General features: G+C 39.4%; 1 protein-coding gene across 2 annotated transcripts in view; it reads left to right on the top strand.

Moving 5' to 3' along the window:
* Positions 1–18862, top strand: part of PTPRD (protein tyrosine phosphatase receptor type D) — a 2140771-nt gene that overhangs the window by 199671 nt on the left and 1922238 nt on the right. For both annotated transcript variants that reach the window (XM_043546218.1, XM_043546214.1), the window contains exon 4: positions 7328–7391. The gene's annotated coding sequence lies outside the window, so the exon portion shown is untranslated. The remainder of the gene's footprint in view (positions 1–7327; positions 7392–18862) is intronic.

Below are 18862 nucleotides of genomic sequence, written 5' to 3'. Positions count from 1 at the left end.
AGCAGCTAAATGGATTCCATGAAAAAGACTCAGTCTGATGCAGTCTGAGTAATTGCTAAGTAGTGTTATATGCACTACTTTAACTCTCACCGAAGTTAATGGGAATTGAGGGGGGTCCGTACTTCTGGGGATTAGGCCCTTGGCTAGCTGAGAATACCATGATTATTTTGCGGATGATGGTGGTGAACATTCTAAAAGTTTTTAAAAAAATATTTTTCTTTTAGTCCCTCTGTCCAAAGTATACATGATTATTCAAATATTTTCTTTTTTTTATTTCTTTAAACCATTTTAAATGTAGAGATGAAGCCAAAACCAAGATCTGAACACTGCTTGATCTAGCTGCTCTGAATTGTGGGGTGTTCACAATCCAGACCTGTATCTACATGTTACAGCTTAAGCCCATCCCGATTTAAAGCATGTATTTTAATGGCCAAATTCTCTGATTAATTTCATTAAAGTTTCATTAGCAAAGGATTCAGCTCAAAGTATCCACGTCCAGTACATCTCAAAGCCAGTAAAATCCCTCAATTTGTATTTCACTACATAATATCAGTCACCTCAGTTGTAACTGTAACTGCTCCTTTCTTTCAATGCAAATCTTTTTCCCTCTAAAGAACACATACATTGATGACTAAGACTTAGGAGTAATACACAGAAATGGAAGAACAAACGCCACTGAAGAGTTCGTCATTCATGAGCTCCTTTTAGAAAACATTTATCCTTCCAAGCTATTATTTCTGTATGTTCCTATGACATGATGTTAGGCAATAATGTTTACAAATCAAGAAATCATAGGGTATTTCTACACTGCAATAAAAAACATGCAGCGCCAAGTCTCAGAGCCCAAGACTTGGGCCCAGGCTGTGGGGCTAAAAATTGCAGTGTAGACATTCAGGCTAAGTCTGGAGCCCAGGCTTTGAGGCACTCCTCCCTTTCAGGGTCTCCAGGCCCAGGCTCCAGCCCAGGCCCAAACATCTACACTGCAATTATATAGTTTCACAGCCCAAGTCCCACAAGCTCAAGGCAGTTGACCTGGGCCATCTGCAACCATGCACAGAAGCATAGATGCACCTAAGGACAATAATGTAATGAAAATTACCAAAGGTGTTTAAAATTCCAATTTGATATAGAAACAGAAATTAGTATGCTCTTCCAAAAACTGAACAGGGCATTATATGGCTTAAATATGGGGAAAAAATGATTGTGATAAATGATGCAATTATATCTCATAATGAGTAAAGGAAAAGACATACAAGAAAGAAATATAATGTCAAAAGTCTATAGCCTGAAGTGGCAAATTTCATAGTTAGGAAACCTATCTGATCTCTTCTGTGTCACGGAAGAATCAGGAGGAAAATTCCTCAGAATAAACTAAGTAAACATGGAGGAAAGCCTTCTGATTGTGTGTGGTGTTTTTTGTTTGTTTGTTTTTTTAACTGTTCCACAGCATTTGCTGGTGTGTAAAATTATCTCAGTCACTCATCAGCTCCAGTTTCCTGATATCATTTTTGATTCTCTAATGTAAACAAAAATCTTTCACCTTCCACTCTCATTTTAATCCTACCATATAATGCTTGAGCAAAATCTCACCAGCCCTTTAGCTAGACAGGACAATAATTCATAGGTATTTTGGATTAATATAGGATTAACATGTTCTGAGAGTGCTCTTACCTTCTTCAGCATACATTGCTCTCACATATAGTCCCTGTACGTCTGTGTTCCTAGCAGTACCCTTTGGGGCAGAAGACTGCAGCAAATCCCTATTTTGCCTATGCCTGATAACCACGCTGTCTCACCAATATTACCTACTTCTGGCCATGTCTCTCTCCTTGTGTAGCACCTAGCACAATGGAGTCTTGGTCTCATTGGAGCCACTGGGTGGTAATGTAATAGATGAATTTTACAGAACTTTAAAGATGTTAACCATGTAACTATAATCTTACTAGACAGTCTGGTGAAGCTATTCTATTACCTTAATTACAAAATGGAGAATAAATAATGCAGTTGGAGTTGTCAGCAATCAATTATACTCTTGGAATGTATGACTGTGTAACCCTCTTTGGGACAGTTTGTGTCTCTGTATAAAATGACCACCTCTTTCTAGCTCTTCCCTGAAACATATTGTTCCCTTTCTCAAGAAATCAGTTTATATGGGGGGACATATCCCATCTGTCTAATAGCAGTTTGCTCTCAAGTAATTTAGAAATTCTTTTCTGAGTTTCCACCTGTGCTTTTTAATGTTTCAATATTCTAGATGATTTTTTTACTGTTTTGTTCATCGGGTCTACAAAAACTGTTACTGGAGTTGTTTGTGTCAAAGAGTTCTTCTATAGACACTTGAGAGCAACTTGATGATATCCAGATGATATTGGTAAGGGCTGGGAGTTTTTTGTTATCGGTATTATTAGTATCACAGTAGTCCCTATATGCCCCAAAAGTATTAAGGCCACATTTTGCTCAGCACTGTACAATCACAGTGATGAGACATAGACCCTGCCACAAAGATATTACATTTTAAATAGACACAGCAAAGAATGGGAGAAAAGGATTATGATCCCCATTTTCAAATGGAGAAAGGGAGCACATAATTGGGAGTTTCATACACTATTGAAAGCCTTAGGCCCCTTTGAATGTCCTAATCAGAAAAAGTAAATGGGATTTAGGCTTCTAACTGCTGTGACAAAGTTCCTTCTCTGCCTCGGTGGGTCCTGTGCTTATTGGCGGATTTGCTTGCCTCAGAGATTCATGGCAGCCCTCAGTTTGGCCACTCTTGCTAGTGGCTCAAACCTTCCATCCACGCAGCTGTCCTCATCACTGGCCAGCATGTTGGGAAAAGGAGAACAATCCCCACAGTCTCTGTGCCCACCTACTGGGTCAGGGACAGGGTAGATCCCTTTCCTATTTAGACCTTCCCTTCTGGTGTTTCTCACAGACCAGGTCAACTCCTCCTGTGTCCGATCAGGAGTTGGGGGACGCAGGGAACCCGGGCCCACCCTCTACACCAGGTTCCAGCCCAGGGTCCTGTGGATAGCAGCTGTCCACAATGTTCCCTGTATCAGCTGCATGACAGCCACAACTCCCTGGGCTACTTCTCCATTGCCTTCCCCCCAGCATCTTCTTTATCCTCACTGCAGGATCTTCCTTCTGAAGCCTGGTCACGCTTGAACTCTTCATTCCTCCAGCAGTACACCTTCCCACTCCCTGCTCCTGGCAAGCCCCCCTACTAACTAATGGGAGGTCCTTTTTAAACCGGGTGTCCTGATTAGCCTGCCTGTCATAATTGAATCTAAAAAGTTCTTAATTGGCTCCAGGTGTCTTGATTAGCTTGTCTGTCTTAATTGGTTCCGGCAGGTTCCTGATTGCTCTAGGGCAGCCTCTGCTCTGGTCACTCAGGGAACAGAAAACTGTTCATCCAGTGGCCAGTATATTTGCCTTCTTCCAGACTCCTGTATCCCACTGGTCTGGGTCTGTCACACTGCCTAAGTAGTTTTTGAAATTTTGGGAATTAGCTGTCTAAATCACTTAGACCTTTCCATGTTGAGCACAGCAATGCCTGTATACCTTTAAAAATCAACCCTTGCATCACTTGCCCAAGTTCACAGAGGGAGTCTGTAGGAAACAGGGGAGTTTAACCCAAATTCCAGTCCAGTACCTGAACTGCAAGACATGCCCTGTTAAGTTTCATCAGCAACTGTAGGCAAATGTCCTTCATATATTCCCCCGCCTGGGTGTATTCACTTCTACACCAGCTTTCCAGTAGCTGGTGACTGTTGCATTTGTGTACAGTGGGATGTGTCTAACCTCAAAGAGGAACTAACATTTTCAGTTTGACATTTTTCACTTTTAATACTTAAAGTGAGAATCTGTTTTTTTTTTAACAATACAAAATATAACTGCAAACATTAGTAGAGATAGACCCAAGTTGCTAAACTGTACAGATTTTGAAAGCTACTCCCACTTCCAAAGTAACAAACACAGATCTAAAAGGTGCAATAGTGTTGTTATGGGATCTAGGCCCCTCACTAAGATCTTATTTGTATCAATACATTATGCAATACTTAATGAATTTATAAGCAGTAAGGTATTACTGCAAATTACAATTTTTTTTAATTTTGCTAGATTTGAGAGGAATCTCCAAGCTCTTTCACAACAGGGCCAGCAATTTTAGAAGAACAGGAGAATATGGGAAGAAGCTGTGACAGCTTCTTTCATGGTACACCAGAAGGTGGTGAAGTGATTATATCACCTGTCACTAATCAGTGTACTTTTCCGGTCAACTTATGAAGCATCATCAGTGTGTTCCTGAGAGAACCATTCTATCTTTCCTCAAGGATTGGTGGGGGGTTGCTATCTTGCGGGGTCCTTCGACATAGGGAAGAAATAAAGGACCTGATCCAAAGTCCACTGGAGTCAATGGAAGGATTTTCATTGATTTCAATGGACGTTTGATCAGATCCAAAAGGAGAAAACCAAGGAATACCATACAACACCCCACACCCTCCCTCCCACTTTCATCCCAACAGCTGGTCCTGGTTTGTGAGTTAGACTGTATTCGGTACAAAATTGTATCCCATCAGTGAGAAAAAAGAAATCTTTGGTAAAGTAAACCAAACTTGTTCTGCCTTTCTGAAGTAATATAAACATTATTGTCCACTGGAAATGTACTATATTGCTGTAGGGAATTTAAGGCAAAACAATTTCCCTTTGTAACTTTTGCTGGCGAAAAATTCATTATAACTCAGCATATCCAATAAATTCCACAATTCTTTCCTGTGGTGTAACTATTGAGTATTACCAATCATAGCCTCCACACAAACTCTTTTTGTTCAGATGGAAACCTCTAACAAATAAATCATGTCATTTGGGCAGTGATGTTGCTTGTGGGTGATAGAGAGCTGCATGCAACAGGGGTCTCCGGCGGGGGATTGTATAAGTCCTTTCCAAGCATCCCAGTGCATAGGGTGTGTGCTAGATAGTGCAGCTTTCTATTCTCATTGACCCTGGCCCAACCACTGGCTGGTGAAGAAAGAGGGTGTGGACCAATGCTCTCCACTATTCTCCCTGCCTCTCTCCACCCTGTCTGAGGAAAGTGATGCCCTCAGGCACACACACACACAGAGAATAGTGCTTGTGTTCTCCTGACTATGGGGACTATGACTTTGACTGGTAGAACTTTAAGATTCCCTCTGAAGAGTGTCCTCTGCACTGTCCCATCAGGTGGGAGAAGCCACATCTCCTCCCAGCTCTAAGAGGGCAGGAATTCATGGGGAAGAGCCTCCTTTGAAGCAAGGAACTATCTTGCTGAGATGGTCCCCCTCTTCCAGGAAGCACTTCTCCTACAGGAACTTTGCTGCCATTGTTGCAATTTCCCTGAGACACAGCGTTAGTTGCAGAGCAGATCCTGAGAGCCCTAATATAGCTTTGTCCAGCTTCAGCATGGGCATGTGGGAGTGGGAGGGGGAATGATGCTGTAATACATCAAACCCATTCGAGGCCCACATACTTTGGACTGAAGGGACAAGGGGAGGGGGAACAATGTTTGGAGGTGTGGCACATACATACGCTTCTAGTTAGAATGGGAGGATATCCACAGACACAGAGGGTTATCATGAAGGTAAGATGAGGAGTAGAAAAGGTCTCCAGAATTTAAGAAGAGAGCAGAAGAAAGGGCTTGTATTCCTTAACTAATGTGATAGCTAAACTTTATACTTTTAAATTAGAAGAAAATTATATGAGAACTCAAACATTAGTGCTATGCCAGTTCAAGCATCCCCATTCACTTTTACATTCTTCTCTGTTGGAAGTCTCAAATGCAACATGATTTCAAATAAATTTATGATAATAAAAAGCTGCAAAAGGTTGTAGGATTATGCATGTGTAATTGGCTATCTATCATTTACAAAACAAGTTTAACTGAAGCAGATCCAAATTACAGAGGATTTGTCAGGATCTGGTAAGAGCATGATTAATGGGTTGTTTATCCTGACCCTAAGGCTTGATTGGAGTCATAATGTGTAATAAAAATAAGGATTATCATGTAATAGTGACACAGCAATAATTATAAACTAAGGGCTGAAGAGAAAAACAACATGAGCAGATTCAGTACTTCACGCATATACTTCTGAGGAGAAAGGGATTGAAAACCATGCTTACTTGAAAAATGACTATTCATTGCCTTATTAACTGTAAGCAAACCATTCACACTAATTTGTCTACATGATATGATACAAGCAGAAAAAATGAGATTGACTGGAATAACCAATTGTAATTTTGAAAGAGGGAAAGGGAAGGCGTAGATTGTATGAAAACCTACATTAATATCACAAAAGCACAGTAAGCAAAACCAGGTATTCAAATAGGCAGTTCATAACAGAATGATGCCTTTTGGGGTATAGAAATAAAGATGTACCTGACAGATGTAATCCTGCCACTCTTATGGTTTAGAGCCCCTCACTATCATTTATATAAAACAGATAAGTAGCAGCACTACTTCACATCTTGTCTAGTCTAATGGAAACTTATAATTTATTATGTGTGATCTCAGGAGGATATAATAAAAAAAGCTATGCAAAATTGTCAGGTGGTGTAAAATTTGTATTCATGGGAGATACAGAGTGAGAGATCTGTGCATGTCTTCCTTTCATTTCAAGGAGATAGACAGCTCAAGATCACTATACCACAGACATCACAAATGAATAGTAAAGTCTAGTACAAGCCATAATACCATAGCAGCCGTTTATTACATTATCAATTAAAATGTAGAGAAGACAGTGATCCAGAAAGTCATATTCACAGTACGTATTCCTGACATAGTTTCTGATCAGCTTCCCTGGATATGTTACGTGTCATTTTAATTGGATCAGGAGCGGGTTCTGCAGTGAGCCAAAACGCAGGTTTTTTTATACACGATAGTTCTCTGTGTGTAATGTCTACAAAACATTGACCTATGAAAAGAAATATATTCAACACCACGAGTAGAGAAGGAACTTATATGAGCAACTGTCCATGTACATTGGCATATTAATACAGAGACAAAGCATTGAAGGAAATGTTTCATGAAACTCACAATCCCTGCTGCAGTGCAAGGCAGCTCATTGTTCTTCTGGGAATGCAGTTGCAACTACTGTTAATGTCGGTTTTTTTAAAAAAAACATCTGCAGAAACCAATTTAAACTATTTATAAAGATAAATCTGTCGCCCAAGTGTCAGACCCAGTTGATAGGCTGATACAATTCAGAGGCATTGGCAAAGCAAAATAAATTCTATTTTTGTTAAAACAGCTTAGGTCTGGTTTTAATGAGAAAAATAATCTCTCTTCTTTTTACAGTGCAAATTATGGAGGTTCAAGGCTTTCACTGATCAAAGAGCGAGCGAGGACGATTGCACTAGAGGTGAGAGCTAGCTTGACGTTTCTGATAGAGCATTACTGAGCAGCAGTGAATATGAGAGTCCCTGCCTGAAAAAGAGTAGGTCTGCTTGGAAAAAATAGCTGTATTAAATACTATATTACAGAGCTTGCCCATAAATATTCTTCAAGAGCAATAATCTCTAGGGTGAGCAGATAAATCTTGAAGATACTTAGCATTTAGTTGTTATGGTGAAGCTATTTGAAGGGGGGTCACAGCAAAAAAACTAGTGTAGTGTCTAAACCCTCTGGGGAGCTAGCAGGTGCATTTCTGTCATATGCTGTGATTTGAGTGTAGGCCACTATGGTCGAAATGGAAGTGTGGAGTTATTGGATCTCAACAGGCTAAGCTAGGGGGTTACATCTCGGAGAAGGAAAACCTAATGAGAAAATGTTTGAGTGACCTATAACTGTTCAGCTGCCGCACTAAGTGGCTTTGGACAATGATCTAGTGGGTAATAGCTCTGGATTTCAGACATAATATCGGCGGGTACTACACGGGATGGAGCTGGTTCAGTAAGACATTGAGGCTAAGAAGGCAGTGTCTTCAAACTCTTTTGTAGGTATATTATACTTTACATTTATTTTATACCTTTCATTCTAAATAATCACACAGAGCCCTAGAAATTCTTTATGGTCCATACAGAGCCATTGCAAGGCATTCCCCTTTCTGGGACAGAGGGCAACGGCCAACTTCCAAGCAATACTCTATAGAACAGTGCGAAGGAGGGGCAAATTCTAGATTTACTTGGTCCTGCTTCAGGGGGTTGAGCTAGATGACCTCTCTTGGTCCCTTCAAATCCTATATTTCTGTGAGTATATGAAAGTCACTCTCCTCTGTGCTTGTATTCAGACATCAGGAGGTTTTTTTATTTCAGACCTCTATCACAAAGAATTAGCCAAAAAATAATTCTAGAAAATTAAGAGGGGAAAGAAACACGGTCTATGCTTAATTAGCTACATGCACTAGTAAATGTTTGAATCAAAAATATAGAATAGATTATGTGGAATGTATAGAGAGAGAGAGAATGTGTTTCTGGGTATGAACAGAGTCATATGCAGAATTGTATAGTCTTTATGAAACATGTGTGCAACACTGTAAAATCAGATCCTGAAGTCACAAAGACACTATTGTCAGGCAGTACTGCTTTCATAAGCCTGCATCTGTTGTAAACAGACCAGACGGGTACACACAGAAATAGAAAGCTTCAAAGAAAGGGTTTGAGATTCATGCATTGCTTTAATAACAGTATCAAGCTCTGTTTTGAAGTGGATCAGTCTTCTAAGCAGGTGTCCTGATGGTGCCATCAGGCATCTGAATTCCACACCGTGGTTGAAAGCATGCCAGCTTGATGGCCATTAATTGACAAACTGTGAGAGTCCAGCAGTATATGCAGGAAAATTACACAAATGGTGAGACTTTCTTCACAGCACCTTACAATGAGAAACAGCAGAGGGAGCTGTCAATCTTCACAGAAACAAAGGCATACAGTATCTAACATCAAAGGTGGCCATTTGTTATCCAGTGGTTAGTCAGTGCTATAATATATAGATTACTTTAGATGCTGGGGGACAGTCAACTTTCTATTTTAAATTTAGTTAACAGTATTCACAGGAGATTTTTTTTAAAAATTTTTCCATTTTTTGCCAACTACCTAAAATCTCCTTTTGCCTATTTGGGTATGGAACTCAAAGCAGCATTTACAGTACTGATGCCTAGAATTCCATTTGATTCCAAAGTATTGGTGCTCAAACCAACGTGCACAGTAGTGTCAGATACAGGAATAAATCACACTGGCAGACTTAGCACCTCTAGTAGACAATGCCCAGCTTATTCTGCTCATAAACTTTGCCGGATGCTTGCTGAGCAGCAAATATCTTTTCTAAATCCCTTTTCTGGCTTTTAAACACAAAAATCCCTTCCACCCCTTTCTTCTCCAGCAGCCCTGGAAATGTGAATAACAGTGTTACTAGGGAAGCAAGATTTGTAAGTGAGATTACTGAGCCATTGTGTAGGGCTTCAGTTACAGAGTTTTTAGGCCCTGCAAAATGATCATTATATCAGAACAGAAAGAGTTATTCAGCATTGATTCAATGCTATTTGAGATGTAGTACAGATCATTTTTGTCTTCACTTGACTGCTAATTTGCCCAAGGCAAATCTTTTTAAAATCATGCTTAGTGGTAAATTACATGATAGGAAAAAACATGTAGGTACTCAATCAAGGGAGGTCCTTTGAGGAATAAAATGTTCTAGAAAAAATAGAAAATAAAATATTTTGAATTATATGCTAATATTAACATGACACCTGCAATGTTTTTCTAATGAGCATTAGAAGTTTATGGAAATCAACAGAACTTTAAACCATAAAAACTCTTGGGGGGGAAAATGTTAAACTTAGTAATAACAAAACAGATTTCTTTTTAAAAAAAGGAAATAACTTAGTGTTGTTAAAACTAAGCAGATAATTACACTAGACTCTCTGTGTGCCAATGATGCAGTCTGTATCCTTTGTTATATTGAACTACGTACATGTTTTATTATGTGTTTGAAGTTGTGGGGGGGGGGTAGGGAAACAGGTGGAAATATTATAGGCAGAGGCATATAGCTCATGTAACCACATGCATTCAGTCAATCATCTCTACAATAACAAATATCATGAAAAGTGCTCCTTTTTCCTTCTCTCAGCATCTGTGGTCCAGTCTTACTTTTTGTTTTATTATGATTCATCGGAACATAAGAAATAACAGTGATAAGAAATGGGGAAAATATTGCTCATACACTCTGAAAAGCAGTTGTAGGCTAGTTTTGAGATTTATTTATTATTTTCTAGATTTCCTCAAACTATCTAAGATGATTTCGATCCGCATTTCACTCAAGAGAACTAAACCCTTCAAATGTTAATGAGCTATTCCTTAAATTAAACTATGGGAAAAGCACTAGATAACATTACAAAAACTGTCAGTTTAAAGAGTAAGTATATCTAGGCATTCAGGAATTCAAATCAAGAGGGGCTTCACAGGAAAAACTCAAGATATGTTATGAAGGAGCTCGTATAGTACCATAAATGTGCATGGTACTTTCTGTATCTAACTCACTATTATTAATAAAATAGTTTAGCACTGCCCAATTTATTTGAGTGTTATTTAACTGCAGAGAAACCTGAGTACGAAAGCTTTGTTTATGTTTTATGTGAGATTTATTAATCTTTTGTCTTTTTATTGGAAATTTCATAAACCAAATACTACACATACCAGGAATAAAATAAACAAATTTTTAAAATCCCCAAACACTACACTTTATAAGAATATGAAAGCAGGTAGAGCTACTCTTAGCATCTCTGTGAATCAGCTTCTTATCTGTAAAATGGGGCATCGTACTGCTTACCTACCTCTCAGAAGTGTTGTGAGGATAAATATTTTAAAGCTTGTGAGGAATTTAGATAGTAAGGTGATGGAAGGGTTATATAAGTGCCCAAGATAGAGAGATACACAATGGGCCTATTTCACTCCTGCTCACTTAAGCAAATGTAGTTTTAGTCAGAGTTTCTTCAGAATGTTGGGTCAGCATTTGGAAGAGGTGGGGCCCTTAATGTGGACTTTCAGATTTTGCTGAGTGTCCATATCCTATCCTATATTGTCTTTCCCTTTTGGTGAGAATGTGTGCATGAAAATGTCTCAGAAGTCATCTACATATAGCAAAGCCAACCCTTCTTGCATTCATGCATATAGGAACTCAACTTTTCTGACTGGGAAGGGGGCAACATGACTGGTTTCCACGACAGGATCCAGCTCTTCCCAGAGTGCTTTTCACAGGAAGCAGGGCCAAGTGTTCAGGATGGGGCAAGGGGAAACAAAGTGTCTCCCCAACAAACCCATGGAGGTTACTTGGGAAAGGTAGCACAGCCTAGTGCTGCATTACCTTTCCTTGGAGTCCCTCCATGCATAGGTGTTGGAACTAGGAGTGCTGCTGGAAGTGGATTACATTATGTATAGGGTTTGCAATTTGGTTCCATGGCTCTCAGCACCCCTTCTATACAAATTGTCCAAGCACCCTTGCCTCCATGGTGGGGAACCTCCCATTTAAGAGTGATCCCAGACAACTGTGATCCTTGCTGATCCCCAGCTTGGGGAGTCCTTGATAGTTAAGCTGTGTTACCAGGGAACCAAGGACAGTGGGAAATAGACACTGCTGCACAGATGGCTCTGGCCTCCTGAGGATCCTGGGGAATCTATAGGGTTTAGGGTGGACTCAGATTCTACTGTAATGGAGAGGGCATTCCACTGAAACAATGTAGGGGAAACTTTGTCAATGGAAACTTATGGAGTTTCCTTTCCCTTTAATTTCTCCACAAGGAGTTGTATTTGTGAGGGAAGGGAGACTCTGTTGCTGAAACCCAGTCTCATTTAATCTCTGATGGAGAGCTAGGGAGAGATGGCTGATTCTCATGTATGAAAAATGAGTTTTATATCCAACTTCTGATTTTGTTCGACCATAAAAACTATCTTTGTGGATATGAGGTGCTTTCTTGGAGGGGGTACTGAATACTTTAAACTTTCTGTACATTATGTGCTTAAATACCAAAACATCTATTTGCAGAATTCTTCCATCAACCTAATCTTTTAAGAGTCCAATTTCCAAGCCATGATGTTAAACAGTTTCAGCAACTTTTTTGACTACAGTGTTGCCAGGAATAGATTTCTGGACTCATTAAAATGGTTTGTTATAACACGTACAATTATTAGAACATTGCATTGGTATGTTGTTGTTGTCTGGATTTCTTGTTGTCTTTTGCCAGGTTTTGTCCGCATCAAACTCTTCAAATAGCTTTAACTTGATCATTAAAGACCATCCACCCACCAGTACCTGAATGCAGCTGTATCTTCTTCTTGTGAAGGCATTGAGTTCTGTTCTATAATTAGGATAAACATGGCAATAACAAAAGGAGAGGCAATGTTGTCTTCGGGTTACAGTACAGGACTGAGAGTTGAGACCTATATCTGTTCTCTGTTTTTCTACAGCCTTCCTGTGAAGCCTTGGTAAAGTCACTTAGGCCTAAGTGACTTTGAATTAGACCATTGAAGTACTTGGCTCTAAAGAGATTTGGATGCGGCACTTTATCTTTTTATCTTTATTTCCCCATCTGCAAAATGGGAATGATATTTATTTGCCTCACTGGCTGTTGTGAGGCCTAATTCAATGAGTGAATTGGTCTAGTTCTGGTAGCCAGAATGAGAAGCACATTCACACGAAAATCTGCAATGTTCCTATTTAATGGAACACTACTCCAACCACTCAGATATTTAGTTCAGCTCAGAAATGCATACTCCGTATGGAATAGTCCATCAGGAAGAGAAACATTGGCCCTCCTACAACACAGGCCTGTTACACTGTACAATTTTCAGATGGCAGAAAAAATGTTTCTTCTTTGAGTATTCACCTATTTAGTTGTAATTTTCATATTATTCACATCATAAATTATCTTAGCTACTATTTCAATTGTTTCTGGAAACAGAGAAACAATATGGAAATTACTGTCTCAGAAAGTATAATTTAACGTCAAAACCCCATAATTCTATCACATGTGCAACTCAAGAATCCTTGATAAATTACTAGAGTCAGTGGTGAGCAATTTGAAATTTGGCCATTAGCTTTTGCCTTTAGAATTGTACTGAAGGTGATGGTCACTGAAAATAGAAGACACAGTTCAGCCAACATCTCCATTTCTCCCAGTTTATGTTTGCTTATTTTTTTAATCCTAAAAGGCCCCTGGGCCACATTAACAGATGACGTAAATCAGTGTAACTCAATTGAAAGCAATGGAGCTATGCTGATTTACACCAGCTATGAATATAGCCAACAGCCATACACAATTGCCTAGATATGAAGGGACTGAGAATCTATTCATCCAAAATGTCCTGAAAACATTTTTAAAGTAATTTAAAAGCCACACAATAAATAATATTGACTTGTATATACGGGGTCAAATGCTTCTTGCCTTACTCATAGGAGTAGCTCATTGTTTCCTATGGAAAGATATCCATGTGTAAGGTGTGCAGGACAGGGACTGGAGTATGTTTATAATATTTTAACAAAAATATCTTCTGTGTTTTTACCACTGTAAATGTTCGATACAAGAGCCAGTACTATACCACTATAGCTACCTCACTCTAATGATTAGGGATCCTAACTGCTTTGTTACTAAGGTTTTTTCCTTTTATTTTTCACATTTTTTTATTATCTGAGAAGCCCTGCAAGGGAGCTTGCCAACATTTGTAGAAGGGGAAAGAAAAAAGGGAAAAAAAAGTTAAAGCAGTTAAAAAAAGACTATATGAACTGATATATCAAGTTTGTAATACGATACTGTCCAGTTAGTCTATCATTTGGCAGAAAAAATAATTACATTTTTGGAAAGGTCTTCAATTCATATTAGATATTCATAAATTGAAAAAAAATCCTGAAAAAATGGCAGTTCCGCATGTAAATCTCAATGTTATCCACATGTGAATTGCTGTAAAACGAGGAATAAATGTGATTGAAGCACTGCTGTAACAGCTGCATAAATCATCTGCCCTATCTTGATTCATGTTGCTGTACAGGTTTATCACAGGAAAAGAGAAATAAGCTTTCAGTGTAATGTCAGAATCTGCCAACACTAGCATTTTCTTTTTCTTTTTCTTTCTTTCTTTCTTTCTTTCTTTCTTTCTTTCTTTCTTTCTTTCTTTCTTTCTTTCTTTCTTTCTTTCTTTCTTTCACACACTTAATACACATGAAGCTGGTGTTCATATATGAAGTCGAAGTAACCATAATATACATGGAATATATTCCTTTTACTCTGCAAACATGGAAATAGCGACAAAACCATGAAATAAACTGCAGCACTTTAGGATAAACTTCATTTATCTGACACTTTAGACCAGTGTTCAAATTGGAAAACAAAAGTTTATGGCATGCCTCAAAGTGTCCTCAACCAGCAGTAACTAGCAGCAATGGCATTGTTGCCTGTTACTCCTTCCCTAGTTCAAGCACCATCTTTGTCCCTCTCACTTGCACTCTGCCCATTAACCACTGCCAACATGGCATCTAACATTCCAAACCTATGTACCACTTTCAAACATCCACAAATTTCCTTTGTTCTAAAATTACCAAAAAACCCCAACAAATAATAAATAAACAAAAGACTCTGCCTGTCAAATGTGGTTGAGGTAAAAAACAGATTTGAAAATCACACTGGTTTGAGATCCACAAATTAACAATATGTATTCCTGGATCAATAACAAATACCAATAACCAATGTCTAGCATTCCATCATAGCTGGAAATGTTTCCTTTATGCTGAAACAAAGCTGAAATTCCAAGCTTTCTGATGTGCATGTGTAGCCATTTCTAATGAGTTAATAAAACACTGTACATTCAACATTACAACCATATAGCTATTTAAGTAGAAAAAGGTATAGAGGTAATTTTTCAGGTTTTATAATACATTAATCATATTTTAAATGTTCTTCTAAGTTCTGTATATTTTAACTAATACTACCTGGCTCCATTGTCAAAAAGATACCAACCTTCCCCCACCCCTATATAATTTCTAAAGCTCTAAAGTATGTTCTAAAATTGTTAAATGAATAAAATACACTATGAGGTGTGACAGTAGGAAGGTATTTTAACATTACTTTTGGATGACATGCCTAATGCACTCTTCTTAAAATCATGGCAATACACCCTTTGTACTACCATCCCTCCTATAAAGTACTTTATAATATGCACAGACATACATACAGTATGTTGTGCAGAACAGAATATCCAAAGCAAAATTCAACCTCCATGAAATTAGCTGTTTTCACATTTTATATTAGAAATCCACAATAAGAAGTCCAATATTCTGCGGGGGGAAATGTTTAATTTTTCAGATTTTCACTTGAAAATTGAAAATGCCCAGTTTTCTTTCAAAAATAGTCCTCTTTCAGGACAGGTACACATGAACAAACTTAAAAATACACTGCCCTAAGCTACTCTCTCTCTTTTTCTTTTGTTTTCCACATTTTTTCCCAGTAGGATTTTTGGGCTAGTTATGAAAGGTGAAGTTACCTGATGTTTAAAAAACACCCCAGATCAAGTCAAAATTGAAATTAGACCTTTTGGAGCTGCTACCATTGTAAGCATTCCTGACTGAGAGATTTAAAGCAAGCTGAGATACAAAGAATTACAAGGTTTCCTTGTCAGGTGATTTTCTGGCAAAAAATAGATCCCAAGCTTTTCTGAGCACCCTTGCTCATCCAGTCAACAGTAAATCAAGGAAAGAAACACTTATCAGTGGTGGGTAATGGTGTTTGACCTGTGAATTGTCCCCAAGAGTTTTTACTATGGTTATGAGACCAGTTATTCACATTCTAAGAGCCACAGAAGTGAAAATGCTTGCTTCCATCACAATATTTTAATTGTAACCTCTGTTACAGGTGAGCTGCTAAGACTGCTTATCTCAGGCATAGGTCTTTTGGTAAGGGCCTTAGAACTTCTTGTAACTATAGATAAAAATGATGTACCCCTTCTCCAAATTTAGGTCAACTGGGCCTCTCAGCGAACAGTATGGGTAAAATTCTGGCTCGGCTGAAGTCAGTGGCAAAACTACCAGGGCATTACTTTCAAACATCCCCTCATCCATAGGGAAAGCCATAACAAATACCTATCAGAAAGTGCTGCTCGCTCTGTTGATATCCAGAGGTGTTTGGCAAGTTCTGTGTATGTCTCTGATAGCTCTGCTCTCCACCTCGTCTCAATCCTCTCTATTACGCAGGCAAAGTGCTCACCAGATGCAATGTTAAAGGCAAACAAATGCTTCGTAGCCTTACCTGTACCCCCAAAAAGAGAGAGAGAGAGAGAGAGGATGTAATTAAGGAAGGGACATACATGTTGCCCTTGACCTTTCCCCATAGGCTATCCAGACCATGCTGTCACTCAAGAGTATGGGGAGTGCAGCCTATAGGGCTAGCCTGTTTGCTTGCCTATATATTTTTCTTATGGATTTCTTGTGTTCTTATGAGTTTGATTATTTGTTTAATTATAATAGGTTATAAAAGGTTTATATGAGAGTAATTTTGATTATAATGCAAGGGACCTACAGGCCACATTCTGTATGCTGAGCTAAGGCAAAGATAGCATACATATGTTAGGGACCTTTCACTCATATAGGTGGGGATGAGCTAAGCATAAGGTCTCTATATGGTTGTGATCTTTAACATAGAGAGATAAAGGATGTGTTGAAGCAGGGTGGTAAAGGTAGCTACCTAAGTTCATACCCTCTTTAAACTTAACAGCTATATCACAAGGAAAGAACTGAAATCACTCGTTAGGACAGAAATAACACATCTGAGAATGAGCTAATGTCATTAGTATGTATGTATATGTCATCAGTACATACAAACATACCGGCCTATGGAGTAAGTGTACCCTAACCTTTTGTGGGTGAGGAAACTACGTTTGGACATAGAAGGAGGGTTCAAGTACTCAAGCTCTATAAGAGGGGACAGAGACTAAAACTTTTATTTGTTATCTAAGGTGTTTAATACATTTTAGATACTGTATAAATAGCAATTCCTTTACAGTTGATGATTCTTTGATTTCACATATCCTAATAGAGAATCCTTGCAAATTGCACAGTCAAACCCAAATTCCCTTTCAGGAGTTCAAGCACTCATCATTGATTGTTTTCCAAGTAAACAACAGAATGCAAGTCTACAGCCATCATCTAAATATGAGGCAGTGATTTGGGCTCAGGTTACCATTTCTCTAAGGTACCCATAATCAGGGAATTTGGGGTGCTTGTCAGAGCTGACTAATTAGCTAAAAACATTGCACTTCAAATATGGGACACTAATATTTTGCCAAAATACTTCGTCCACTGGGAGCTGCGGGCGGCTGTGCCTGCGGACAGTCAATGTAAACAAACTGTTTCATGGACCGCCAGCGGATTACATTGATGGTCCGCGTGCGGCCCACGAGCTGCAGGTTGCCCACCACTGGTGTAGACATAACCTTAGACTGCCTCCATCACAAGCGCTACAGCTGCACACAGTAAGTGCTGTAGTGTAGATGTAGTCTTAGTCCCAAAAGACCATTCTTGTCTGCTACATTGTTCAACGTAGTCTTCTGCTCATCCAGGCCCACCATGATGCATAATCTTTGCATTTAATGCAATGGACTCCAAAGACACTTAAACTTAATTCAATAAGGTTTTTCAAGGATATTGCAGGAAATTGCCATATCGGTCACAAGTTTACTTAAGGTTTTGTGCTAAAGTTCCTCTTCTGCCTTGGTGGGTTCTGCACTTTCTGGCAGATTTGATCGCCTCAGAGGTTCACAGGAGCCCTCAGTTTGGCTCCTTTTGTTAGTGGCACAAACCTGCCTTTCACTCGGCTAACCTCATCACTGGCCAGCATGGGGAAAAGGAGGAGAACAATCTCCGCAGTCTCTGCCTGCCCACCTAATGGGTTGGGGGACAGGCCAGAGACCTTCCCCTCTGGTGGGACTCACAGTCCAGATCAACTCCTCTTATATCAAATAGGGAGTTGGGGGGATGGGGTACCTGGGCCCGCCCTCTACTCCGAGTTCCAGCCCAGGGCCCTGTGGATTGCAGCTGTCTATAGTGTCTCCTGTAACAGCTGCGTGACAGCTACAACTGCCTGGGCTACTTCCCCATGGTCTCCTCCCAACACCTTCTTTGTCCTCACCACAGGACCCTTCCTCCTGATGTCTGATAACGCTTGTATTTCTCAGTCCTCCAGCAGTACATCTGCTCACTCTCAGCTTCTTGCACGCCTCTTGCTCCAAGCTCCTTGCACACGCCTCACTAAGTGAAGTGAGGTCCTTTTTAAAACCAGGAGTCCTGATTAGTCTGCCTGTCCTAATTGATTCTGGTAGCTTCTTTATTGGCTCCAAGTGTCCTAATTAGCTTGCCTTAATTGGTTCCAAAAACTTCCTGATTGTTCTGGAACAGCCCATTATCTTACTCAGGGAAAAGGGACCTGCTTCATCTGGGGCTAATATATCTACCTTCTATCACTCTCCTGTAGCCATCTGGCCTGACCCTGTCACAGTTTTTGTCATGTTTCTGTAAGTGCTTTTCCCCCTCTTGGGACTATTAACATTCTTTTTTTTTAAAGACACCTTAATCTTGCTTCTTTACACCCGATTCAGAATCAGTTAGTCTCAGGAGGTTAGCCCTCCTTCTATGGGGTGAGGAGATGGGGAGCATGGGTTGTTGTGAATGAGGGAAACAGAGTATTTCCCTCAGACCAGGATTTAAAATGGAAGATCATACTTACAAAAAAAAGGGTCATTATGCCCCTCAAATAAACGAATTACCTGTTCTCAAAATCAAAGGTAATCTGTTTATACACAGCTAGCTTCCTGAGTGCGCTGAGAGAACTATGTGTTTATTTTAATTATTTCCTTTAAGAAA

Source organism: Chelonia mydas, chromosome 5, assembly GCF_015237465.2.
Source record: "Chelonia mydas isolate rCheMyd1 chromosome 5, rCheMyd1.pri.v2, whole genome shotgun sequence".
NCBI classification, from domain to species: domain Eukaryota; kingdom Metazoa; phylum Chordata; order Testudines; family Cheloniidae; genus Chelonia; species Chelonia mydas.
This window is presented reverse-complemented; position numbering and strand designations above follow the sequence as displayed.